This window comes from Hyperolius riggenbachi, chromosome 10 (genome assembly GCF_040937935.1).
Source record: "Hyperolius riggenbachi isolate aHypRig1 chromosome 10, aHypRig1.pri, whole genome shotgun sequence".
Classification (NCBI taxonomy): domain Eukaryota; kingdom Metazoa; phylum Chordata; class Amphibia; order Anura; family Hyperoliidae; genus Hyperolius; species Hyperolius riggenbachi.
Window position 1 is genome coordinate 262,702,389 of NC_090655.1, and position 27,694 is coordinate 262,730,082.

The window sequence follows — 27,694 nt, forward strand, 5'->3', positions numbered from 1 at the left end:
TGATAATTGTTCCTCCCCTCAGAATTCTCTAACAGGAAGTGATGATGTTTCTCTATTTGCAGGGCGGAGTCCCAGCATCAGGAACCTCTCAGAGACTCTTCTCTCTGTATCCACAGACTGTACAATGGATGATGATGTCACTGGACAAGAGTCTCCTGCAGATATCCTGGTGACCCCAAATATTCCCCCAGACTCCCCTCACCTGTCTAACCCTGAGGGGCCTCATACCCAGCACAGCTCTCCCCCTGCTGGAGGGTCTTATTCCTGTTCTACATGTGGGAAATGTTTTGTTCATAATTTAGAGTTTGTCATACATAAGATATCCCACGCTGGTGAAAAGCCCTATTCATGTGCTGAGTGTGGAAAATGTTTTGATCGGAAATCAAAACTTGTCAGACATGAAAGATCTCACACTGGTGAGAAGCCCTATTCATGTGCTGAGTGTGGGAAATGGTTTGGCCGTAAATCCCATCTTGTCAGACATGAAAGGTCTCACACTGGTGAGAAACCTTATTCATGTGCTGAGTGTGGGAAATGTTTTGGGTGTAAATCCCATCTTGTCACACATGAGAGATCTCACACTAGTGAAAAACCCTATTCATGTGCTGAGTGTGGGAAATGTTTTGTTCGGAAATCATATCTTGTCACACATGAGAGATCCCACACTGGTGAGAAGCCCTATTCATGTGCTGAGTGTGGGAAATGTTTTGGGTGTAAATCCAGTCTTGCCTCGCATGAGAAATCTCACACAGGTGAGAAGCCCTTTTCATGTACTGAGTGTGGGAGATGTTTTGTTCGGAAATCATGTCTTGTCATACATAAGAGATCCCACACTGGTGAGAAGCCCTATGCATGTGCTGAGTGTGGGAAATGTTTTGGGTGTAAATCCTATCTTGATACACATGCCAGATATCACACTGGTGAGAAACCATACTCATGTTCTGAGTGTGGGAAAGGTTTTGTTCGTAAATCTTGTCTAGTCACACATGAAATATCTCACACTAATGAAAAGCCCTATTTGTGCTCTCAGTGTGGCAAATGTTATCGGAGTAATTCCCATCTTGTCGCACATGAGAGATCTCACACTGGTGAGAAGCCTTATTCATGTGACGTGTGTGGGAAATGTTTTTTTCAGAATTCAGATCTTGTCACTCATGAGAGAACTCACACTGGTGAGAAGCCATTTTCATGTACTGAGTGTGGGCAAAGTTTTGGGTGTAAAGTGTATCTTAATAGACATATGAGATCTCACACTGGTGAGAAATCATACTCGTGTGCAGAGTGTGGGAAATATTTTGGGAGTAAATCCAGTCTTATCATACATGAGAGATGTCACACTAGTGAGAAGCCCTATTCATGTGCTGAGTGTGGGAAATGTTTTAGGTATAAATTAAATCTTGCGGAACATGAGAGATCTCACACCGGTGAGAAGCCCTATTTGTGCACTGAGTGTGGAAAAAGTTTTGGACGTAAATCAAGCTTTATTAGACATGTGAGATACCACACTGGTGAGAAGCCATTTTCATGTGCTGAGTGCGGGAAATGTTTTGTAGAGAAAGCAAAGCTTGTCAGACATAAGAGATCTCACACTGGTGAGTAGGTCTATGCATGTGCTGAGTGTGGGGAATGTTTTGTAGAGAAAGCAAAGCTTGTCAGACATAAGAGATCTCACACTGGTGAGTAGGTCAATGCATGTGCTGAGTGCGGGAAATGTTTTGTAGAGAAAGCAAAGCTTGTCAGACATAAGAGATCTCACACTGGAGAGTAGGTCTATGCATGTGCTGAGTGTGGGGAATGGGGAATAAATCATAACTTGTCATTCATAAGAGATCTCATACTGGTGAGAAGCCCTTATGTGCTGAGTGTGGGAAATGTTTTGGGAATAAGTTACGTTTTTTCAAGAATTTGTTTTAAGTGTTTTCAAGAGGTGCTGTCAGCCATACTATCTCAGAGAAAAATAAGACGTATATACGTAGATAAATACTTGCTTTACTTACATAACATATGTATTGCACTGTCCACGTTTTGATTTTAGTGATTTTACTATAGTAAAAAAAAAATCCTTCTTAGCATTTCCCAGTTTAAAGGATACCCGAAGTGATATGTGACATGATGAGATAGATATGGGTATGTATATTCCTTTTTTTCTTTCTCTGCCTGAAAGAGTTAAATATCAGGTATGTAAGTGACTCAGTCCTGACAGAAAGTGACTACAGTGTGACCCTCACTGATAAGAAATTCCCCTTTTATTCTCTTTCTTGCTCTTAGAAGCCATTTTCTGCTAGGAAAGTGTTTTATAGTTGGAATTTCTAATCAGTAAGGGTTACACTGTAGTCACTTCCTGTCTGAGTCAGGACTGAGTCAGCCACTTACATACCTGATATTTAACTCTTTCAGGTAGAGAAATAATAAAAGGAACACAGCATAGTTATTTGTGTGCTAGGCACTGTACATACACATGTCTATCTCATCATGTCACGTCACTTCAGGTGTCCTTTAAGTGTGGCTATTTTGAAGCCAATTCTGATGTCATTTCCTCCCTTAGTCTCTTCTGCCTGATTTGCTCGACCTTCACTTTAGAAAGTACATTGTCTTAGCATGAGAAATATTGGCCAATCAGAGAGGAACAGAGGTGTGTGAGGGGAAAACAGGAGGGAAAGAGGCTTCAGCCAATCAGGCTGCATTAGTTAAGTCTGAGGGAAGTAGAGAAGCAGAAAAGGACAACCCAGCATGCCCTGCAACTTCCTTTTTGCGTACCAAATTTTGTGTGTACCAAATAAGAGTCAGGTAAACTGGGGAATGATCATTTATCAACAAGAAAAGTAATAGTGATTTTAACTTTTGGATTGCCGGGTTAGCATCCTTATTACTTGTTTACCAGATAAAAATAAAGAATTGATTTTTTTATTTTATGCCCGACAGTTCCTCTTCAAAGGACTTACGAGGCGAAATTACTAAAAAAAGTTAATCACTTGCCTTACCTTTTTAGGGCCAACCCCCCCGATCCACGCTACGTAGCGTGGATCGGGGGGTTGGCCCTAGAGCTGCGCAGCCGCACTCGCGGCCAGGCGGACTGCGCAGCTGTGGGCAGAGGAATCGGCCATTTTACGAGAGGCAAGAGAGCCCAACCCGGGCCGTGGGGTTGGCAGCCGGCCCGGGGGGCTAATGAGCGGGGGGACCCGGCGGATCGGCACAGAGGGCGCAGACGGCGTCCTCCGTGCCTTAAAAGGTGATGCAAGTGATTATCTTTTTTTTTTGTAATTTCGCCTCGTAAGTCCTTTAAGGGGTTACATCATTACATGGTCTGCCTGGGTAGATGTCAAGGAATCTGACGTGTATCTGCGATATATGGGGCTTCACTGATAGCCCACTTGGGTTTTGTGATATGACTTCCTTGGGTCTAGCTCTTCTTTTCTGTTTTCATCTATGGACTGCGTCTATAGACTAAACATCAAAACGCATGGCGTATGCGTAAACAGGGCTGTGGAGTCGGAGTGGAGGAGTCAGAGCAATTTTGGGTACCCGGAGTCTGTGATTTCATAAACTGAGGAGTTGGGAGTCGGATGATTTTTGTACAAAATCCATAGCCCTGGTAAGTATTAGACTAAGGAGTCAAGGAGTCGGATCCATTTTGAGTACCCGGAGTCGGAGTTGGTGATTTCATAAACTGAGGAGTCGGAGTTGGAGTCGGAAGATTTTTGTACCGACTCCACAGCCCTGGGCGTAAATACGAACAATAAAAATAAGCATGCAGACAATAAAATTAATTTTTACGTATTATTGCGTAATTACGCGTACCTCATGCGTTTTAACGGTTTTTGATTCTGGACATGCCCTGCCCCTATTGGTCGGCACTCTGGCAACCTTTGCAAGGTGATTGGGGCATAAAAATAGATGTAGTTCCCCCTCCGGTCTTTTCTTTTGAGTGGGAGTGTCTGGATTTAGGAACCTAGCTTGATTGGTCGGCAACAGGGTGCCCTGGCCATTCTGATTGGCTCCTTTGTGGAGCAACCACTATTTAAAGCGGATCCGAGATGAAAAACTAACTATAACAAGTAACTTGTCTATATATCTTATCTAAAGTTTAGATAGTTTACACAGCATATCTAGCTGCAAACAGCTTTAATAGAATAAGAATATTTCTTCCTGTGATACAATGACAGCAGCCATGTTGTTTGTAAACATTACACAGAGGCAGGCTTATCTGCATCTTGAGCAAAGAAAACTAATCCCCCCTCCTCCTCCCTCCTTCCCTCTGCCTCTGAAATCTCTGGCTAGTAATGCCTCCCCCTCCTCCTGCCCAGACTGAGCTCCCATGAGCCCTTGCTACTGTCTGAAAGTGCCTTGGCTCTCTGAAAACCTGCGGGAGTGGCTTATTTAGTTTATAGGGAATTAGAGCATTAAAACAAAAACAAAAAAGTATTTGGCTTGAGGAATGCCCTATAAACAATAGGAAAGGAACACAATTATGCAATGAGTAAAAGTTCATCTCGGATCCACTTTAAGGCTGACTGATTGTATTGATTCAGAGGGCTTGTCAGCTTGATAAAGAGAGGAGGCTCCTCTCGAAACGTCACAAAAAAAAAAAACAGAAAAAATACACCTTTATTTCCACATAATATATTAACGCCATACATTGTGGTAGGGACATAATTTAAATGTTGTGATAGCCGGGACTAATAGGCAAAAAAATGGGTGGGTTTTATTTATAGTAGCATTGCTTATTTTAACACTATAGGGGATGGAATTGGTGAAAATTTCTGTGAAGGAGAAGAAAGTCCTAGCGTCTCTGAAGGTAAAACATTTGTCCTTTGATTGCATAACAGGTAATATAATTAATATTAAAAAAGACTGGTCCCTTATTAATCAATATGAAATAATAAGAAAAATAATAATTTCTATAATTCACAGGTGCATAAATGTGTGCACCCCAACTGAAATATAATTAGACAGCAGCTTTTCCCCCAAAATACACACAAATTAGTCCTTGTTTCCCTTCCCAATGCACATAATAGGTAGCATTCCCTCCAAAATACATATCATTTGGCAGCAATCCCCCCTTCCCCCCATATACATAATTAAAAAAACATTTTTCCGTATAAAACACATTATGCACAGTATCCACTTTAAATTTGGTAAAAAATAATGTACTTACCTGGCAGGTGACTCCTCTCCTGTCCTCCAGCGCTGCTCCTCGATCTTCATTGCAGCAGCTCCGGCTGCACACCTCCCGCACTATGCTGACAGGCAGGGCTGGGCTACAGGAAAATGGTGGCCAGAGCCCAGCACTGGAGACACATATAGACTCCAGTGCTGGGCTTCAGATGCCATTTTCCCATAGCCCTTCTGTCACACTGCCGCTGACACTCCTGCAGCCATCCCTGACACCTCCTGCTCATCCTGGTGGCCAGATCTGCCATTTCCTCTGTGGCCCCTGGGGGACCCCTGACAGCTGCTGATGTACCCCCAGGAGTCTGCAGAGCCAGGATCAGAGTCACTGCTATAGACAACTGTGGGAAGCTGTTGTTGGAAATTATTCTGTGTTATGTAACAAAATAAATCCTATTGGAATGGAAATCTCACCTTATAGCTTAGAAATATCTCAATTATTGTGTGCTACACGTCACCTGATTGTGTCCAACTGGTGCACTCCCATCCGCTTTCACGCAGACTCTTGCTCTAGCAACAGTTAATGTTCACATGGAAAGGATTCTACGACCATTACTTGGTTAACCACTAACAAGTGATCTGAGTAATCGTTTTATCATTATACACATTTACACTCTTTATCCTCATTTCACATTAGCGGCATTTATGGTTAGTCATTTCTCCCTAGTTTCCTTCCCCCTGTATACCCTCCACGGTTTTCTGATAACTGTTCCATTCTCAGAAGGTGTTAGGCTCATTGCCGCTGACTTTTTGCTTAATGTTTTGTTATTTCTGTTTATCCTTAGTAAGAGAAGTGAAGTATTCACTTTTGAGTGATTTTATATGTTATTACTCATGCTAACTGTACCTTTCTACTGTTTTACTATTGTTAATGCTTTTGGCAATAAAAATTGTTTTTAAAAAGATAGAATGGGAATCTGATGCGTCTCCAAGTATCTCTCCTGTGATTAAATATGCTAATAAAGTTATTCCTCTGGATAATGTGCTGAATATCAGCTGTATATTGTTCCCACAGTGTGACGTGTTTTGTTCCTCTGCATGTAATGTAAGATGTACTATTAACTACTTCAATCAGATTTACTGTAATAAATAAAAGTGTTTATAGCCAGAGCACTCTGTAACATTGCAGGTCTGTAGTCACTGGTGATGAGATGCAAATAGGACTGAGTTGATGCAAATTACAGTACATATTTATGTAAATGTATTCTTCTTGAAAATAGACCAATCAAATAAAGCTGGGGTGGGATATCATTGGTCCATTTTCAAGCTGTATAAAGTAAATTTGCATATTCCTGCAGCAACTTGGACAGACACAGCTTGTTCCCCATCCCAACAGGGCAACTTCCCTTCACCTTCATCCACTCCACAAGATTCTGCCACAAATACCAGATGCCATTGCCGACCTTCACACTACCCGGACTGCAGAACTGAATCACATGAAGCAGCGGGGAGCAGGGATACCCTTCAGTATGGTCACACTGTGATGGGCAACACTGCAGGGGGGTGGGGTGCTGCCATTGTCTAGGACCCAGGCTGCCCTCCAGCTGCAGATGCTGCAGTCACACAGCCAGTCATTCACACTTATGTCAGCAGCCTTCCCCATCATCTGATTGTTCCCTGACTGTCCTCACACTGAAGATGCTGCAACTGTAATCATAGAGCCACTAATTCAGTTTCATCAACTTTTATTGAATTAAGTTCACGCTAACAGGATCAGAATTGTTTTATTTCGCCAAGCATGACTGAGTCCTGCCTGGAATTGGGTTTGGCACGTTACATAGCTCAATGTAGAGATAGCTAGGCATACAATGTGCAGTTAACAGAAGCAAGAAGATCATTTGAAAGACAACAGTATACAAACATTTCTACAAATGTTTCAGAGAGTCCAAAACGGTTAGTCAATCAATGGGGCTAGTTGGCCGAAAGAGAAACGACACCCTGGTTACCATTAAGGGGGTCGTTGGCACTGATGGGGGCGTGAAAGGATGTGGAGGGAGTTCAGGAGGCTGACAGCCAATGGAAAGGACTTTCTGTGTCTGGTGGTCTTGGTGGAGATAGCCCTAAGCCCCCGGCCCAGTGAGAGTGGGCTGATGAAGCAGTGACCTGGGTGAGAGGGGTCATTGGTGATCCTCAGCGCCCTAGAGCTCAGTCTGGTGTTGTACAGGAGGGCAAGTGAGAGAAGGGGTCTCCCAATGATTCTCTCCGCTGATCTTATGACCCTCTGAAGCCTATGCCTGTCACTGGTGGTGGCGCCAGCATACCAGACCAAGATGGAAGAGCAGAGGATCGAGTAAATGGTGGCAAAATTCAAACTTGTTAGAATCTTCTGGGCCATGCCAAACTTCTTAATTGCCGGAGGAAGAAGAGTCTCTGCTGGGCTTTCACAACGTTGTATGTGCATGAAAGAAAAGAATCAAATTCAATCATCGTAAATAGAAACTCTTACAACATTGGGGTTATCGTATTCTTGTGCTGATACAGTTACTTAAAGGGACCCTAAGCTTTACTTAAAATCACAATTTGGACTTACCTGGGGCTTCCTCCTGCCACCCGTAGCCCGCGAGGTTCCCTGGTATCCTCCTGGCTTCTCTCCCGGTCCCGCTGGCAACTCCGTTAATTACCGACTTCAGCCTGAAATTGACGTGTGTGCCCTCACCGTGGACAATACACATCATCTAAACGGCTTGTGTGAGAGTCCTGAACATGCGTGCTTAAGTCTTAGAGAACTGCACATGCGCAGGACTCAGACGCCGGCAGGCGTGATGACACGTAGCATCCGTGGCGGGGGCGTGCATGGGTGACTTCAGGCTGAAGATTGACGGAGCCACCAGGAGGACACCGGGGGACTTTGTGGGCTACGGAGGGCTGGAGGAAGGCCCAGGCAGGTCCAAATTGCGATTTTTAAGGAGAGCTCAGGTCCCTTTAAAGGACAACTATCAATAACCATGTGTTTTAAAATTACAATGTACAAATTATGTGTAAGTATCTGTGTAAGCATTTTCCTACTTTTCATGTTAAATGTCAGAGCCAAAAGCTGTAATGTGTTGTGTGTAGGTTTTAGCTGCATTGGAAGGATTTATTAGCAGAGGGGGGGCTGTGAAAAAGTGACAATACAGCCAGTGCTGGTCTCTGCATCTCTCAGAAGACTACAGAGCATTTTCCTTAAAAATAACTGAGGTGAAAATAAACTAATGAAATAAACTATGGTATCTATCCTCCTTCTCCTAAAAATGCCCTTTTAGGATATTCTTGTAACGATTGGTGTAGCAACACAGACGTCTGATTATTGTATGATCTGCAGTATCACCAATAATGCAGACACTATACCTGATTTTTTTGATGATCTGCAGAATCACCAATAATACAAGTATAGCTAACAGATATACTGAGTGTATAGTGCTTGGTGCAACAGTACTGAATAGTTTTACAAGACCTCACCAGAGGAGCTGGTGGGTACTATCAGAAGCACCTCACCAGTGACAAGGGCTCACTGGTGAGTAGAGTGGTCAGACAGGCTAGGATCGGTAACAGGCAGGCAGAGACAGTACAAAATTGGCAGGCAAGAGGATAGTGATTTTCAGGCAGAGTCAGCAACAGAATCAGATGGGCAAAAGTACAGAATCGATAAGAAAGAGCAAAGGTCAGAGAAGAGCCAGAGTCATACACAGAATATCAAGTAATAAACAATAGTACAAAAATCCTAGTCTTGTGAGAAATCCCTGGTTTCCTCCCAGATCAAAGCACACCGGATGCTGTCTAAGGTCTGAGTGCTCACACAAAGTGTTCGCAACAGCAGACAGGTTGCGAGTGATTCCCGAAGGCTTAAGAAGCAGAGGAGACCCCACGGCCACGCCCACTCCAATCAGCCAATCAGGATCGCCGTGAGTCCCCTCTGATGTCAGCCGACCGGCCGGTCAGCTGTCTCGCCTTCTCCCAGCATAATGGTCCTGTCTGTGCGCGCGCCCGCGCAATACAGCAACCCTATGAGCAACTGACAATCCCGTCCTCGGCGTACTACACGCCAGAGGAACGGGTGAACCACCCGCCACGGAAACCGAGGCAGCTGCGGAAGTGCCCGCAGCTGCCTCTTCAGGGAACATTATAATTCCATAATTTTATTTTATATTTACATCTACTTTTTAAGTTTTTACTGTTTCTGTTATTGTTTTTGCTGAATGACACATCCATTGAAGTATGCCAGAGCTAAAATCTATGAGCTATTGAACCTTTTTATCTCTTTCCTGCTCTCAGAAGCCATTTTCTGCTAGGGACGTGTTTTATAGTTGTAATTTCATATCAGTGAGGGTCACATTGTAGTCTGATTCAGACAGGAACTGCCACTTACATACCGGATGTTTAACTCTTTCAGGCAGAGAAAGAAAAAAAGGAACACAGCCTAGTTATTTGTGTGCTAGGCACTGTACATACCCATGTCACCTGTCACCTTGGGTATCCTTTTAAAACAAAAAACATTAGTATGAAGATCCTGCCTTGGTATCAGATTTGTGTGAAGCCATTTGGTATTTTTCAACATGTGGGAGACCCGTTCCTCCCTTTAAAGGTCTCCACTCTAACTATGAGTAATGAATCTGTAGCCCCAAATGTATTTGGTCATGCTAGGTTGGAGTTCTGCCAAGAATTTAGAGGAGAAAGTGATCGGTGGGTTCTGGAAGAGATAGAGTAACCTTGGGATCACATTCATTTTCAAAACTGCCATGCGGCTAAATCAGGAGATGCCCGCAATCTCCCCCCAATTTGCTAAATCGCTGTAAATTTTGGTTGCCAGAGGCGTATAGTTAAGAGCAAACCATTTTATATCAGAAGGTATTTTAACCCAAGACGGGTGATCGCTATGGGCTCCCATTTGAGTGGAGACAATGTTTTGCATACTACTTGCAGTTTTGGGAGAGGGATACATTTAGGGCGCTGGATTCTGAGTAAATCATTTTTAAATTGGAAAATCTCCCAGAATCTTCCAAGCACTTAAGTTTGGAATCGATACAAGAGGTTGCATGAAGAAGAATAACATTATCCTCCAAAGCTGCAATTTTGTATTTCATGTTTTGGACGGTCACGTCATGTATGTTGTGTTGGGGTTATTTCGGACCATGTTCTGGAATAGCTCCAGGGTGAGTATGAAGATCTCCAATTAGACAATCAAGACAGCACAAAAGGAACATCTTAAAAAAACTATCCCCTCACAGTCACTTTGGTTTAATGCACAACAATCCCCCGAATTTCCATATTACATTCATAGAAACCATCCACTCCTCATGCATAGATGCTTTTGCTTTTGAAGCTTTGCAAAAAATAGAGATGTACTGGGTCTACAGTCTCAACTAACTTGTACCCATTAGCTTAAATCAACAATTGAAAACATCTACTGAACCCTATACACAAAATGCACAGTTTTGCACACCAGCATCTCCCCGTGCTGAGTGCTCTTAAAGGACTACTGTAGGGGGGTCAGGGGAAAATGAGTTGAACTTACTCAGGGCTTCTAATGGTCCCCCGCAGACATCCTATGCCCCCTGCAGCCATTTACCAATACTCCGGCCCCGCCTCCGGTTCACTTCTGGAGTTTCCGACTTTAAAGTCAGAAAACCGCTGCACCCTCCCTCCCACTGATGTCACCAGGAGTGTATTGCACAGGCCCAGTATGGTCTGTGCCTGTGCAGTACGCTCCTGGTGACGTCAGCGGGAGCGAGGACATAGCAACGCAGGCACAGTTGTTTTCTGACTTTAAAGTCTGAAATTTCAGAAGTGAACTGGAGGTGGGGCCCAGAGCATCGGTGAGTGGCTGCGCGGGCACAGGATGTCTGCAGGGGACCATTAGAAGCCTTGGGTAAGTTTAACTTATTCTCTCCCCCCCCCCCCCCCTTTACAGTATTCCTTTAATACAGTCCTCTGTTTTAATTATGTGTTTTGATATCTCCTTCCCCTTTTTATGTGTTCATAAAGATGTGCATTATTTGTTCGTATTAACCTCAAACACGGATTTCCTGTATGTTATATATATATATATATATATATAAATATATATATATATATATATATATATATATATATATATATATATATATATATATATATATATATATATATATATATATATATATATATATATATATATATATATATATATATATAACACGACCTTCTACTCATCATATGTGACTTGTGTATTGCAACACGAGGACATTATGTACTATCTATATTATCCATTGTAGGACACCATACATTTCCTTTGTGAAAATCTGTGCTCTTATGTTGCCTGACTCATTTCCACGTTCTCCACTAGGTGGCAGCAGAATACGCTTTTCTGGCATTTTAAATAGCCTTTTGCGATCTCCCTTTAATCTAAACTAATCTGCAGTCATAATATGTTTATTTCCCCTCAGATTTAGAGGGAACTGTTTCTCACTCCCTGTCACCCTCCCCTCCCTTGTTCCCCACATTTTAATCCCCTTTGCAAGATGGCAGCCATGCCGTTTTTACACTACTGCACATGAGCGTGATGTCACACACTCTACAGCGTCCCTCTGCCCCCGCCCACCGGACCATGAATGATGATTGGCAGGTGGGCTGTCCACTTCCGCCACAGAGGCGCATGGCTCTTAGTTAGAGCTGCATTAGGTGAGTAATCACTGCTGAACCAGGGTCAGTCTGCAGTGCTAACCCCTTGTAGCCCAGCTTCCAGCCACTCTCCTACACAGCGACTGCTATTCTTCATGTAACTCCTGCACTGCAGCTCTCCATTCTAATAATATGCACTGCTGTAACAGAAGCTCCCTTTCACAACTTACATTTATTGCTCTGATGTCTTCCTTTTATATTTATTATATGTTTGTATTCATTTTAATGTGATACAGTATAATCTTGTTATAATAAACTCAGGTATAGTAAACATTCTGGTATAGTAAACTAACTCTCCAGGTTCCGGCCAATTACCTTTATAAGTCTATTGGAGCAACACCTGGTATAGTAAACTCCAATATCATAAAACATCTGTTACACAGTGTACAGTATAATCTCTTTATAATAAACTCCGGTATAGTAAACAGTCTGGTATACTAAACTACCTCTCCAGGTCCCGGCCAATCTCCACTATAAGTCTATGAGAGCACCGCCTGGTATAGTAGACACTGATATAATAAAACTTCTGTTATAGTCAACATTTTTTTTTACCCCCTACGTGATGCTGATAGTATATAGTAAACAGTGGGCGGTGCATGCGTCATGTCAGTGGGTGGTGCATGCATCATGTCAGTGGGCGGTGCATGTGTCAGTGGGCGGTGCATGCATCATGTCAGTGGGCAGTGCATGCGTAATATGTCAGTGTGATACCCATGGTCGGCTGCTCTCTTCAGGCTGGTTGCAGGTGAGATGATGCCTGATAACATTTGTAAGACAAGAAGAATGGCGCTGGATATACAGTACTGTACAAATAAGCAGCCTGTGGAAAATGAGGAATAATGTGAACATAAACAAAAGAGGATGCAGCTTTACCACTTACACTCTGCAGTCACTGATAAAACAGTCCTCCCACAGGAATGTATGCACTAGCGTGTGTGAGTGTGACTACTTACCAGAAAACAGGGAAGAGACCCTCACTCTGGAGGCGCTGCCGGCACTGCTGTGACCTCCCAGGAATGTGTGCATGGAGAGGAGGAGAGAAGCACCAGATGATGAGCAAGGCACACTGGGAGAGAGGACTGTGGTACTGAATGTGCAGGAGACCACAGCTTATGGGATATTATCACCCCCCTAGCTAATTATGTTCTTTTCTCAGCTCTGTTTATTACTGCTAACATCAGGTATAATGTGTTATTCTTTTCAGAACCAAGATCTGAGCTCAAGGAGCAAGAGACGGATGTGAGGAGTGATCAGCAGTCTGTGGAGGAGGGTGACATGATGAGGACAATTAAAGAGGAAGAAGAAGAGACATATGTGAGGAGTGATCAGCAGTTTATGGAGGAGGGTGACATGATGAGGACAATTAAAGAGGAAGAAGAGACATGTGAGGAGTGATCAGCAGTCAATGGAGGAGGGTGACATGATGAGGACAATTAAAGAGGAAGAAGAGACATATGTGAGGAGTGATCAGCAGTCTATGAAGGAGGGTGACATGATGGGGACAATTAAAAAGGAAGAAGAAGAGACATATGTGAGGAGCAATCAGCAGTCTATGGAGAAGCGTGACATGATGGGGACAATTAAAGAGGAATGCAAAGAGACATATATGAGGAGTGATCAGCAGTCTATGCAGGAGGGTGACATGATAAGGAAAATTAAAAAGGAAGAAGAAACATATGTGAGGAATGATCAGCAGTCTATGGAGGGTTTAATATTAGTGATTAAAGAAGAAGATGACAAAATGTATGTGAGGAGTGATCAGCAGGCTATGGAGGATTTAATGAGAACAGTGATTAAAGAAGAAGACAAAACCTATGTAAGGCGTGATCAGCGGTCTGCAGAGGAGGGTGACATGATAGAGACCGCTATAGAGGAGAACGCTCTCACAGATGGCAGAACAGGTGAGTAATTAACATTAAATATTGTTTTAGTTATTATAACTGTCACTGCTCACAGGCTGGCCTGATTCTGGGTTATACTATTACTGATGTTAGATTTGTGTCATCTATTTGGGGACACCTTACTGTTCTGTGGAGAGGGAGGGGGGAGGTTGTGGTTGTGTGAGAAGCATCCCAAAACATCTCACAGCAGAAATAGATTGATGATCAGGCAAAACATTCCCAGTTCTTTTTATCATACGAGGTGCTCTTAACCACATCAGGACCACATGCTTTACACCCCCTAGTGACCAGGCTATTTTTTTTTACAAATTAGGGCTCTGTAGCTTTAAAAGCTCGCTGCAGAGCCACACAACTGAGCACACAAATGAATCCCCCCCCCCCCCCATTTTCTGCCCACCAGCAGAACTTTCTGTTGGAGGGCTCTGATCGCTGCTGCAGTGTTTATTTATTTGTTGTTTTTTTTTAAATAATTATTTTACTATTATTTTTTTTTTATTTCCCCTCCCTCCCCACGCCAGCTAATCACAGTGATCAGCTCTCATAGGCATCAGCCAATCGCTCTCTGAGCCTCTCCAGGGCACAGCCGAGTGACACGGCTGTCCCTAGTACAGCGCTGTCATAGACTGCAGTGCTGTACAATGTAAATAGATGGTGGTTTCGCCATCTAACAGTCTCGCCGCTGGTAGACTGATGATGGAGCGCTGCTATGAATCCCTCCGTGAAACGGGCATTAGGCCGTTTGCTGCCTACTCTCATCTATTATACTGCATAGTGCCGGCATTCTGCTTCTTCATTGTGTTCACCAGTTCTTATTACCACTCACTAAATTGTAGTTATAACTTACTAGCAAGTCCTCAATTCACTAAGCTTAAAGAGACACTGAAGCGAAAAAAAATATATGATATAATGAATTGGTTGTGTACTATGAATAATTACTAGAAGATTAGCAGCAAAGAAAATATTCTCATATTTTTATTTTCAGGTATATAGTGTTTTTTCTAACATTGCATCACTCTATAATATGTCCAGATTACACAACACTCAGCATTCAAAATGAGTCTTTCAGAGCAGTCTGTGAAGTAATAAACTCTTCTCTGCTAGAGGAAAAGTAAACAGTTCAATTACAGTTTAGATAATAAAAGTCAGATAACAGCCCTCTCCACGACCAAGTTGGTCGGAGAGCTTAATAGCTTTTTTGCATAGAGATAACAACTGGAGTTTCTCAACTCTTCCTGCACTGGAAACAATTAGACTGATGTATCTGATCTTAATGTTTTTTTTCTTAGCTGTACTACACATACAAATCATAATATCATCATTTTTTTTTCGCTTCAGTGTCTCTTTAACTCCTGTCTTTAATAACTCTTCTGAGCTGTTTTACAGTTATCACCATGGTGATATAATTGTGATAACTGTAAAACAGCTCAGAAGAGTTATTAAAGACAGGCGTTAAAGGGAACCAGAGATGAACGTTTCACACAAAATAAACATATCAGTTGATAGCTTGTAAAGAATAAATGCTCTACCTAAAAATTCCGCCGCTCTGGTGTGCCTTTTTTAGTGTTTTTTATCCATTATTGCTCCAGGAAAAATCAAATATGGCCACCGGCTCATATCCCTTCTCCTTCCGGGTTATGAGTTGTTCTGGATGTGCTGTCTAGGCTATATGAGACTATGCTGCTATCTAGGCTAAATGCAGCCTTTCATCTGTGTGCTTTCATTTTTGTATGATGTGCAGCTGCCTGTAGGAAGTGTCTCTCATAGGATTGAAACTGCAGTCATCATCAGTATCTACAGTATGCAGACAGAGTGCACACAGAGCACACAGGGATCATATTGCAGCCACACTATCACAGCAGGAGCAGCCCCTCTCATTTCATCACAGCTCTCAGTATGCAAAGCAGGAAATCTGAGCCAGGAGGTGGCAGGCTTGGGCTTGAAAAGACTCCACAGAAGAGTGACTCAGCTATAATGATTCCAGGTCAAACCTCGACTGAATAGTCGGTGGATTCTTATCACAGTTGCTAATAGACTAATTAAGCAGATAACAATGAAACTAAAAGCAGGGTAGGTGTTTACTGTCATGTTCCCACTGATAAATGTAATAAAATACATGAGGGTGCTTCGTCTCTGGTTCTCTTTAAGCTTAGTGAATTGAGGCATGTCTGTTGGGCACAGTCACAAGTAGTGGCAAGTTATTTTAAACAGAACTTGAAAAATGGTCTCCTAGGAGAAAATTATAGTAGAAAAAGTGTATTGCACCAGCCCCATTGTCTCATCAAGCTCTACCATTTACTGCTCTTCCATGTGTGGCCAATGCTTTATGTGTAGGGAGGTCAATGAGATGCAGGTAACTCTGAGATGGTGCTAATTGTATGCTAATTGTATGCAAAGTTATGCAACTGCAGCATTTGGTCCATTTCTAATCTGCATAGACTTTTCATCAACTTGGAATTCTGCACTGACCATCCCTAATGATAATTGTTCCTCCCCTCAGAATTCTCTAACAGGAAGTGATGATGTTTCTCTATTTGCAGGGCGGAGTCCCGGTATCAGGAACCTCTCAGAGACTCGTCTCTCTGTATCCACAGACTGTACAACGGATGATGATGTCACTGGACAAGAGTCTTCTGCAGATATCCTGGTTACCCCAAATATTCCCCCAGACTTCCCTCACCTGTCTAACCCTGAGAGGCCTCATACCCAGCACAGCTCTCCCCCTGCTGGATGGTCTCATTCCTGTTCCACCTGTGGGAAATGTTTTGTTCAGAAATCACAGCTTGTCACACATGAGAGATCTCACACTGGTGAGAAGCCCTATTCATGTTCTGAGTGTGGGAAATGTTTTGTTTGGAAATCACGTCTTGTCACGCATGTAAGGTCCCACACTGGTGAAAAGCCCTATTCATGTGCTGAGTGTGGGAAATGTTTTGGATGTAAAGTAGACCTTGTCAGACATGAGAGATCTCACACTGGCGTCAAGCCCTATTCATGTGCTGAATGTGGGAAATCTTTTGTTCGTAAATCAATTCTTGTCAGTCATGAGAGAGCTCACAATGGTGAGAAGCTCTATTCATGTGCTCAGTGTGGTAAATGTTTTGGACAAAAATCAAGTCTTAGTAATCATGAGAGATTACACACTGGTGAGAAGCCCTATTCATGTGCTGAGTGTGGGAAATGTTTTGCACAGAAATCAGAGTTTGTTTCGCATGAGAGATCTCACACTGGTGAGAAGCCATATTCATGTGTTGAGTGTGGGAAATGTTTTGTACAAAAATCACACCTTGTCAGCCATGAGCGGTCTCACACTGGTGAGAAACCATACTCATGTCTTGAGTGTGGGAAATGTTTTGGAAAGAAAGCAAATCTTGTCTGCCATGAAAGATCTCACACTGGTGAGAAGCCCTTCTCCTGTGCTGAGTGTGGGAAATGTTTTGCACATAGATCACAGCTTGTCACGCATGAGAGATCTCACACTGGTGTGAAGCCGTATTCATGTGCTGTATGTGGAAAATGTTTTGCACAGAGCTCCCACCTTGTCACGCATGAGAGAGGTCACACTGGTGAGAAGCCCTATTCATGTACTAAGTGTGGGAAATGTTTTATACAGAAATCAGAGCTTGTTACACATGAGAGATCCCACACTGGTCAGAAGCCCTATTTATGTGCTGAGTGTGGGAAATGTTTTGTACAGAAATCAAACCTTGTCAGACATAAAAAGTATTCACACCGGTGAGCGTTAGATTCTATTTAGCTTACACCAGGAAAGAATATCATATTCGATTCAGGCTTAGCCAGGAAACATGAGACTTTTGAAATCTTCTTAATTTTATTCTCCGTAGCATAAATGAACATACATACATGGATGGTTCTGATGGAATGATCTGACAACCGTTCATTTCTGTGTATAGATTTATACAAGACACTCTGAAACTGCATGATCTCATCATTTCAGCTGCCTGTGTGGAGGGGCAAAGTCTACTTGGGACATATATTTGCTGACTCCAGCAAAAAAGGGTTTTACACTGTTTTATACTATAGCTTAATTTAAAAAATAACTCTGTATTAAAAGTCATGTCTGAAATTGGTTCTCAGAGCATTGCAAGAATATAACTGATTCCTACATTGAGAAGCTCTATTTATGTGCCGAGGGTGGGAAATGTTTGCTTGTGAGACATTTGTGTTGAGTGTGGGAAATGTCTTTTTTTTGCACAAGGCAGAATATTTACACTGAATCATGAGGACTTTTTCATGCTACTCCATTGCAACACCATTAAGCACAACTGAAGTGAGAGGGATATGAAGGCTGACAGGTTTCCGTTTAAACAATACCAGTTGCCTGGCAGTACTTCTGATCTCTTTTCTCTTTGCAGTGGTGTCTGAATCACATACATGAAACAAGCATGCAGCTATTCCATTCAGAAAGATCTGATTGGCACCCTTGTTCGGGGTCTATTAGTAAAAGTAGGGGGATCTGAGAGGACCAGCAGGACAGCCAGGCAATCTGCATTGTTTAAAAGGAAATAAATATGGAAGCCTTCATATCCCTCTGACTTGAGTTGTCATTTAAAGTCCCTGAACTGAAGTGACACGATGAGATGAATATGGGTACATAATTCCAACATTTGTATAACACTTTTCTCCTGCCAGACTCAAAGCGCTTGTGAGGCAGCCACCAGAGCGCGCTCAGTGGGCAGTAGCAGTGTTTAGAGTCCTGCCAAAGGTGCTGAATAGGTGCTGGCCTACTGAACAGGCTGTGTCCTCAACCATTACACTATTCAGCCACTTAGTACTACATAGAATACAAAGCCTAGTTAGCACTTGCCTGTTTTTCCTTTATTATTGTAAGGTTTAATAAACTGCTTTCTTGTTTTGGCAGGCTACTGCCTTGAAAATGGTATTACCCCAAATCACATACGTTTTGCAAATAGTCCCAATTCTTCTCCAAAAATCATTGGCACAGATGTTACAGCATTGTCTGGCATGCTTCATCTGGGGCGACAAACTCTCTAGAACAGTGCTGGGCAAACTATGGTTTGCAGGCCAGGCCGCATCCAGCCCGCATACGCTTCAACTCTGGCCCGCTGATTCCTCTCTTCCCCCATACCCTCCCTGCAAAGTCGCAAGCGGGTGGTAACTTAAAACTCACCTGATCGCTGATTCCAGGGTCGCGTCTCCATGGCATGGCGTGTAATATGCTGGTGCGTCCTGATGGCGTGTCATGTGACATGCGGTTGCCATGGAGACGCAGCACTGGAATTGGTGATCAGGTGAGTTTTAAGTTACCCCTAGTTATCGCCCCCCTGCAGGGGGGGGGGGTGTAAGGAACCTGCTCCGCAGCATTCAGCCCTGGCTGTGCAAAGTTTTCCCAGCCCTGCTCTACAATCTATAAACACTACCTAACTTATCCCAAAAAGTCAAGGGGGAATAGGACTACCAGATTTATGGAGGTATTATCAGGCCTCCATTTTAGCCCGAATTGCAGACCGGGGTCTGCCATGCCGAAACAAAAGCCTGGGGTACGATAGAAACTACTGTTGTGGGAGGTCCAGTGAAATGGTTCCCTTGGCTGAGAGGAAGTGGCTTCCCATAACATAACAAAAAATTAATAAAGAAATCATAACAAACAGTGCTCTCAGGTTTGGCGCATTTAGTCCTGGCAGCTCTCTTGGGCTTTCAATGCATTTGCAAGGAATCAGGGCTTTCCACTATCCCAGGACCACTGACCCCATTGGTACACAATCTGGAATTTCTCCCGGGCCCCTCTGGATTTTTTACTAAACGGTGTCCCTCTAACCATCGCCCTTTGCTGTCTGATTTTGTAAATCAGAGAGGGGTTACTAGAGAGGATTTAGATGTTCATCAGGGATTTCATCTGTCCCACTGGTCACATATACAATTGCATAACTTTTGTGCCTGCCCTTTGATTAAGAAAGCAGGTATAAGAACACTTACTGATTTTTGAGAACATATGCTTAAATGGGCTTCCTCAGAGACACCTCTCATATTAGTGGCTGATACATTGAAACCCACGTGTGTTTTCAAACAAAAATGGGAGACCTGGTTGGCAGCAGAATTTTCACATGACCAATAACATAAGGTCTGTGAACTGGTGCACAAAAGCTTTGCTTACAGAGACCCTGTAATACTAAAAAAAAAAAAAAAAAAAAGCAAAGGGGAATACGGTACTTACCCTGGGGGGAGGGAGGGGCTCTGGATCCTAATGAGGCTTCCCCCATCCTCTCTCCCTACATTCCAGCGCTGGCTCCTCCGTAACCAGTGTGGCGCAGCACCTGCAATATTTAACCACTTCCCTACCACAGGTTTTTTCCACTTCAAGACCAGAGCAATTTTCACATAACGCACCTCCCATTCATTCGCCAATAACTTTATGACTACTTAACACACTGAAACGATCTATGTATTATTTTTTGTGGGACAAACTAGGCTTTATTTGGGCTATACTTTTTGCTAATAATTATTTTATTATATATGCATTTTACGGAGAAGAAGAGAAAAATTGCAAAAATTCATCATTTCTTAGTTTTCAGCCATTGTAGTTTAAAAAAAAAAGTGCTATTGTAGGTAAAACAGTCACATTTTATCTGCCCATTTGTCCCGTTAATTACAATACTTAAATTGCGTCCCTAGTACAACGTATGGCGATAATATTTTATTTGGAAACAAAGGTGTATTTTTTCAGTTAAGTGTTTTTTTATACTATAAACATAATTATAGGCTTTTATTTACAAAAGCAACATTAATATATCGACATGACATACATATTTAAAAAGTCCCTAAGGTAACTATTTATATAGGTTTTTTTTAATGTTGTAATTTTTTTTATTTTTATTTTGTTAACTATGGGTTTAGTTTTATTTTGGTAACTATGGGTTAGGGGTGGAAGGGATTTAACAATAGTAAATATTTAAATAAATGTTTGAATGTAAGAGTGTATTATGGTATATTGGGGTGTATACGGTTGTATTTTACTTTTTGGCCACAAGATGGCACTACACTTAGCTCGCTGTCTGCTGTTTACAGCAGATAGGAACGAAACTGTTTGTAACAGTTTCCTTGGGGTTATGAATGAAAGATGCTCTCTCTCCCATTCATATTAGAGATGGGAAGTTCGGATCTTTTCAATGATCCGGATGATTCAAATCGGATCATTGAAAAGATCCGGATCTTTGATCCGAATCTCGGATCATTTTACTACCGAAGCATTCGGGGGTGAAATGAATAGCAGGACATGTCTTTCCCTGCTGTGGACAGGAGAAGGGGAGGGGGATGGACACACAGAGAAGGGGAGATGGTGGACAGAGGGCAGGGAGTGGACGGAGGAGGGACGAGCAGAGAGCAGAAATGTTTGCTTGCACACAATACCCACATGCTGCTGCAATCATGCTTTACATGTATTTCACCTATATGCTCATCTGTGTACTTTGAATGCAAACGTCGCACAGTGAAAGAAAGCATTCCCCAAAGCATTCCCAGAAGTGAAGTGCAGCTGTTTAGAGCAGTGCAGGAGGATCATATTGCCCTGCAATCACAGTGCCTGAGCTGTGCTGAGCTGAGCCAAAAGCTTCCAATGTGTTCACTGTGCACAACTACGGAACAGACAGCCTATAATTAGCAGCACGTTATAGCCAGTATGTGTGCTCTACACATATCTGGCAGTGGCACCGATGTCCTCTCTCTCTCTCATCTACCTGTCTCCCTGCAAGGCTGCCTCCCATCCAACAGAGCGATCCGTCTCAGCTCTGCTTCCAGGACCCCGCAGCCCGCTGAGAGGGGGCGTGTTGCTTATGGCCCCGCCCCTTTTGCGATCCGAATCACTCATTTTGATGATTCAGATGATTCGACTCACAAAATAGATTCGGATCAAAGATCCGAATCGTTCATGATCCGGACAACACTAATTCATATCGGCACGGGGATCAGGGCTGAGAATGGATTATTCTCATGCCCTGAACACAGAAGAACGAGGATGCGGCGGAAACGGCGCTGTAATCGCGATTGGCGGCGGTGAGTAAACAGTGCGTATATATACGCCCCTGATCTGCTAGAGGTAAACACAGGGGCATATATATACGTAGCAGAAATCTGGAACTGGTTAATATTTATTAAGTCTATGGAGCCTGCTGCGAACGGCCGGTTTGTGAACATTTGCGGTAAATTCATGTTCACGAACCAAAAATTTGATGTTCACTTCATCACTAGGGAAGATGCAGTGAGGACTCATTCACAATTCTAAACACATTTGCACATATGTTTTCACATGTCTGTTAGTGATTCATAACATGCATTAATCTGTGTGTCTGTTGAGGTGATAAAATACATTCAAATGTAAAAACCAAGCCAATTCGACACATCTCTGGCATACAGTGTTGGGGCAAGGGTCCATCTGACCACTGATACCTGGTCTGAAAAGTACAGTCAGGGCAGGTATATCACCTACACTGCACATTAGGTAAACCTGCTGATGGCTGGGAAGCACGGAATGCCTGGTCCTGCAGCGGAGTTGGTGACACCGCCATAAATTGCACACAGGCCTGCTGCCACCTCCTCTTTTCCTACTATTCCTGTATCCTCTTCACTATCGTCCTCGACTGAGTCCTCGTCTACTGCTGATGCACCCTCCTCTACTATAACTGCACACCCCCAGCTCCCCAGGGCCTATTCCACATCCCAGGTACAACGGTGTCACGCCGTCTTGAGGATAACTTGCCTGAAAGCCGAGAGTCACACTGGACAAGCACTCCTGTCCGCTCTGAACTCACAGGTCGATCAGTGGCTGACCCCGCACCAACTGGAGATTGGAAAAGTGGTGTGTGACAAATGGAAGCAATCTCTTGGCAGCATTGAATTTGGGCAAGGTAACACGTGCCCTGCTTGGCACATGTTCTGAATCTTATTGTACCACGCTTTGTGTCTAAGTACTGAGGCTTTCAGGATGTCCTCAGGCAGTCCAGGAAGGTGTGTGGCAATGTCAGATGTTCATATGCGGCCACAGCACGCCTTGCTGAGATTCAGCAGCTAAACAACATGCCAGTGAGGCGCTTGATTTGTGACAGCCAGACTTGCTGCAATTCCACGCTCATAATGTTTGAATGACTGCTCCAACAAGAACTAGCCATCAATGAGTAACAGATGTATAACCTGGGTGCTAGGACATGCTCTGTGGAGCTGGAGATTTTTTTTGTGGCGTTACTGGGCGCACTTCATAAACTGAAGCTCTTTGCTGTTGTTTGCAGTGCGGTAAATGCGGAGTTTGGTCTGTCAGTGTGAACCGGGTCTCACCTTTACACTACCTGATGGACATGTACAAATGCTGGAAGTTTTAAAGCAGCACTTTATTCCACAAAATGTAGGACTGTAATGTGATTTCTGCCCTTTAGAGATTGAAACATGACTGTAATTTTTGGTGGGACTTTTACCATGGATCCCCCTCCGGCATGCCAAAGTCTAGGCGTTGGACCCCTTGAAACAACTTTACCATCACTTTTGTGGCCAGAAACAGTCCCTGTAGGTTTTAGAATTTGGCTGCCCCTTGAAGTTTATGGCAGTTTGCCTGTTTCCCGAACCTTGTGAAAATGTGATGTTAGGGCCATCTCTACTGCACATGCGCAGTGGAGATCCAGACCGCAGAAATTTTACAGCTGCCAGCAGGAGAACAGAGGCAATACAGAGGATGCCGAGGGACCTGCCGGGCTACGGGGCCTGGAAGAAGCCCAGTGTAAGTTAGGGTTAGGCATTAGTGGGTGGGGGCTGGTTGGGGTTAGGCATGGAGGGGGGATTGGTTAGGGTTAGCCCTGGGTGGGCTTGTGTGAGAATAGGGTTAGGTTTAGTGCCAAAGGTTGTAAAATATTGGTAACATTTTGATATTTTACTTTCAGAATTACCACTCAAAAGTAGAGTAACGGTAATGTCATCAATACTCTACTAGTGGCTATTTCCCATGCCCAGATTTCCCCATCGCCCTTTTTGCATGTACGCAAGCCAAGTAATCTGTATGTTTTTGGGATGCAAGGCAGTATACCAAACAGAAACAAACAACACAATACAAACCTCACGTAGAAAGTGCCGTGGATGAGATCTGGGGGGAGGGCGCTAGTCTACTCTGAGAAGACCCAGCAGAAAACCTCATAGGGAAATTCAGATAATGTGATTGGGCGCACAGCACCCTCTTGAAGTTTTAGGTTTCAGATAGAATGTGGTACGCTAGAGCAAGCAAAAGAAAAACCAGAGAGCACAGCACAATTGCTGTCAATAAACTACCTAAACCTGTGCGTATCTAGAGATATGGTTAACACAGGGGCAAACCCAGGATTTTCAAAGGGGGGATTCCTGAAAGGTCTCCCTCAGCCATGCACAATACAGTACTATAATATGGTAGGACCTCATGCTGGGTACATATAATGCAATTTCCCGTCCGACTCCCCGACGGACAACAGGATCGGTCAGTAGCAGTTTGGATACAGATAATAATGAGGACAGCTGACATTGCTAATGAAGGGGAAAGTGAAGCATTCACCCAGCATGGCACAGGGCTGTGCTCATACATGACACTGTTAAAGTTCCCCAGGGCTGCTCCATGCTCTGTACACATGCTGTTGCTCCATGCTCTGTACACACGCTGCTGCTCCATGCTCTGTACACACGCTGCTGCTCCATGCTCTGTACACACGCTGCTGCTCCATGCTCTGTACACACGCTGCTGCTCCATCCTCTGTACACACACTGCTGCTCCATGCTCTGTACACACGCTGCTGCTCCATGCTCTGTACACACGCTGCTGCTCCATGCTCTGTACACATGCTGCTGCTCCATCCAAAGTGAATTGTAGCAGGAAAGAAAGGGGGCAGTGCTGTGAGCTGTAGGATACCTGCAGATATTCTGGTATCTCAACTTGTGCCTGTCCCCAGACACTGCACCGGCCCTGGTCTGAGAGGGGATTCTGGGCAGCTGTAATCCCCCCTGCGTTTGCCTATGTAACTAATATGCAAACAAGAGAGAAAAAGCATCTCAATGCACCAGTAGGATATAATATAACTGAATAATATTTATTGTATACAAACAATGGTGAATAAAAGTATCCAGTGGTGTAGCTAAGGAGCTATGGGCTCTGGTGCAAGTTTTACATGGGGCCCCCCAAGCACTCTATAAATAACAATTGATATGGCACGCCAAAACCTGCCAAGGACAACTACAACCACAGTGTCAGAGGTGCAAGAAGTGAATGGGGAACAGTGTATTAAAGGAATACTATCGATTAAAACAACTTTTTTTGTAATACTCTATATTAGGGTAGACATTACCACTAGTGCTAGGGGAACTTTATTTGTTCACCCAGTTCTCTCTCCCTCTCTCTCTGCTTAAAGGATACCCGAACTGACATGTGACATGATGAGATAAACATGTGTATATACAGTGGCTAGCACACAAATAACTATGCTATGTTCCTTTTTTTTCTTTCTCTGTCTGAAAGAGTTAAATATCACATATGCAAGTGGCTGACTCAATCCTGACTCAGACAGGAAGTGACTACAGTGTGACCCTCACTGATAAGAAATTTCCCTTTTTATCTCTTTCTTGCTCTCAGAAGCCATTTTCTGCTAGGAAAGTGTTTTATAGTTGGAATTTCTTATCAGTGAGGGTCACACTGTAGTCACTTCCTGTCTGAGTCAGGACTGAGTCAGCCACTTACATATCTGATATTTAACTCTTTCAGGCAGAGAAAGAAAAAAAGGAACACAGCATAGTTATTTGTGTGCTCGGCACTGTACATACCCATGTCTATCTCATCATGTCACATTTCAGTTGTGGTATCCTTTAAGAATTATCCTTCATTCCTCACACAGCTCACAAATATACTTCACTGTGTCACAGCATGCAGGAGACCTGAGGAGGAGGCTGATCTGAGGAGGTAACAGGTAACTAGATGAGCAGTAATATTGCTGAAAGAGCGTACATATGAATTGGCTGCCGGGAGACTTGGGCTTATCCTGCTGCTGCTGCTGATATGGCTGATCTTGCTGCTGCACAAGTTCCCAGCAGCATAAATACTATTCCCCCTCCAGGTCGCCTTGGATAGTGGGGAATGATATAATTTGGCTTCCAGCTATTGCTGGAGGCCGAATTATAGTGTTTTAAGAGCAACTTCAGCTCCTTCTTCTGATGGCGCTGAAGTTACTCACAGTGCGCTGTCTATGGAGGCGCCGGCTGCACCCAAATCTCCTGCGCTGTTATTGCAGCGCTCACTGAAAGAGGGAGATGTGTTTACACTTCCTGACTGACTGGCTTGCTTGTGATCATAAGCCCGATCTACACGATACGATTCTTTGTGTGATTCGATTACAATTCTATTTACGATCCGATTAAATCCGACATGTCCGATCGGGATTCGATTCAAATCAATTCCATTTGCCATTACAAAACCATGGCAAATCAAATCGAATCGAAACCCGATCGGACATGTCGGATTTAATCGGATCATAAATAGAATCGTGATTGAATCGCACAAAGAATCGTATCGTGTAGATGGGGCTATACCAGGCTGCATCTACTTCCTAGGCTGCTGAGAGGGAGGTAAGCTGTTTACAAAGGTATTATCAGGATCTTTATCAGTCAGAGAGAACAGAAAACAAGGAACACACATTGCGGGAATCTTTAACCCCTTACCACCATATCGGACTGATAAGGCTGTCGGCGGACTAATAAGGCTGTTTCTGAATGATCCGCTCAGAAACAGCCTTATCAGTCTGCCGACAGCGCGTACACACGTGCTACTGTCGGCTGAACGTCCGCCCAGCGGGAGGGTTTGACGGACCCATCGTTGGTGGCAGTAGTGCGTGTGCACGCACCTTAAGAGCCGTCACTTTTGTATCTAAAAACTGACAGAGGATTTTACAGCAGAGATGCAGAGCTGTGTGGGGAAGGAAACTGCTCCTTGTACTTGTGGTAATGTGTCCCCTAACATACAGCATTTAAAAAAATGCTTCAATCAATAGTATTCCTTTAAGGATTACTACCATTCAAAGCATCTATAGAAGTCATTATTACAAGCACTGGACCAATAGAGAGCTATTACTGTGATAGAGGGTGAACCCTTCGGGGCCCCTCTGGCCCAAGGGCAATGATGCGGTGGCTACCTCTGCACCCCCTGTTGCTACGCCAATGAAAGTATCATATACACAAAATTACAAAAGACCATCACAAAACACGACAACAAGATAAAAATGGGGATAGGCTGCAAAAATTGCAAATAGTCAAAAAGAGGGGGCAGTGGGGAGCCAGCCAAACATCTGGGGATAAGTATTACAATCCTGTATAATAATTTTCACGTGTCCCTGCATCATCATTTGTCCCTGTGTCCGTGTGAAAACGAACTGCGCATGTGCGCACAGTTCAGCTGGCTCGCTCTGCTCTGTCCCTGTGGTTACTAGGACAATAGGGACGCACACAGGAGCTGGGAGGATGACACTGGGAAGGAGGATGACGGGGCCAGGGGGCAGGCGTATGTGCACGATGTGCCTCATACGCATGGCATGTGCGAACGTACGCACGTACGTCGGCGCACTGCTTTTTAGAGGACAGCCAGTGCGGGGGTCGCGGCCAGAGCCTAGCGCCTGTTTTTAAACGGGCCTTAGGCCTAGTTATATATAATTTGGTATATAGCAGGCAATCTAGCTGTAAATGCAAATTTGTGCAATAAGAGGGTGCTAAAATGCACCAACAAATAACCATCAGTGTTATTTCGCATGCACAGTGGGACGTTATTGTCCTGCGTTATAAAGTCATTATAATGCAGGTTAACGTAATGTAATGTTAACCCTATGCGACATTCACAGTGCGACGTTATCATCGCGTTGTAAATGTTGCGTTGCTTGCAGTGTGTTACTTCTAAACACAGACGTTTAGGCTACTTTCACATCACGTTAAAGTCGCACCGCAAACTAACAACGCAACACGGCCAAAGAGTCACA

General features: G+C 43.6%; 1 pseudogene; it reads left to right on the top strand.

Annotated features, from left to right (window-relative positions):
* Positions 1–27,694, top strand: part of LOC137537150 (zinc finger protein 208-like) — a 486,444-nt pseudogene that overhangs the window by 18,250 nt on the left and 440,500 nt on the right.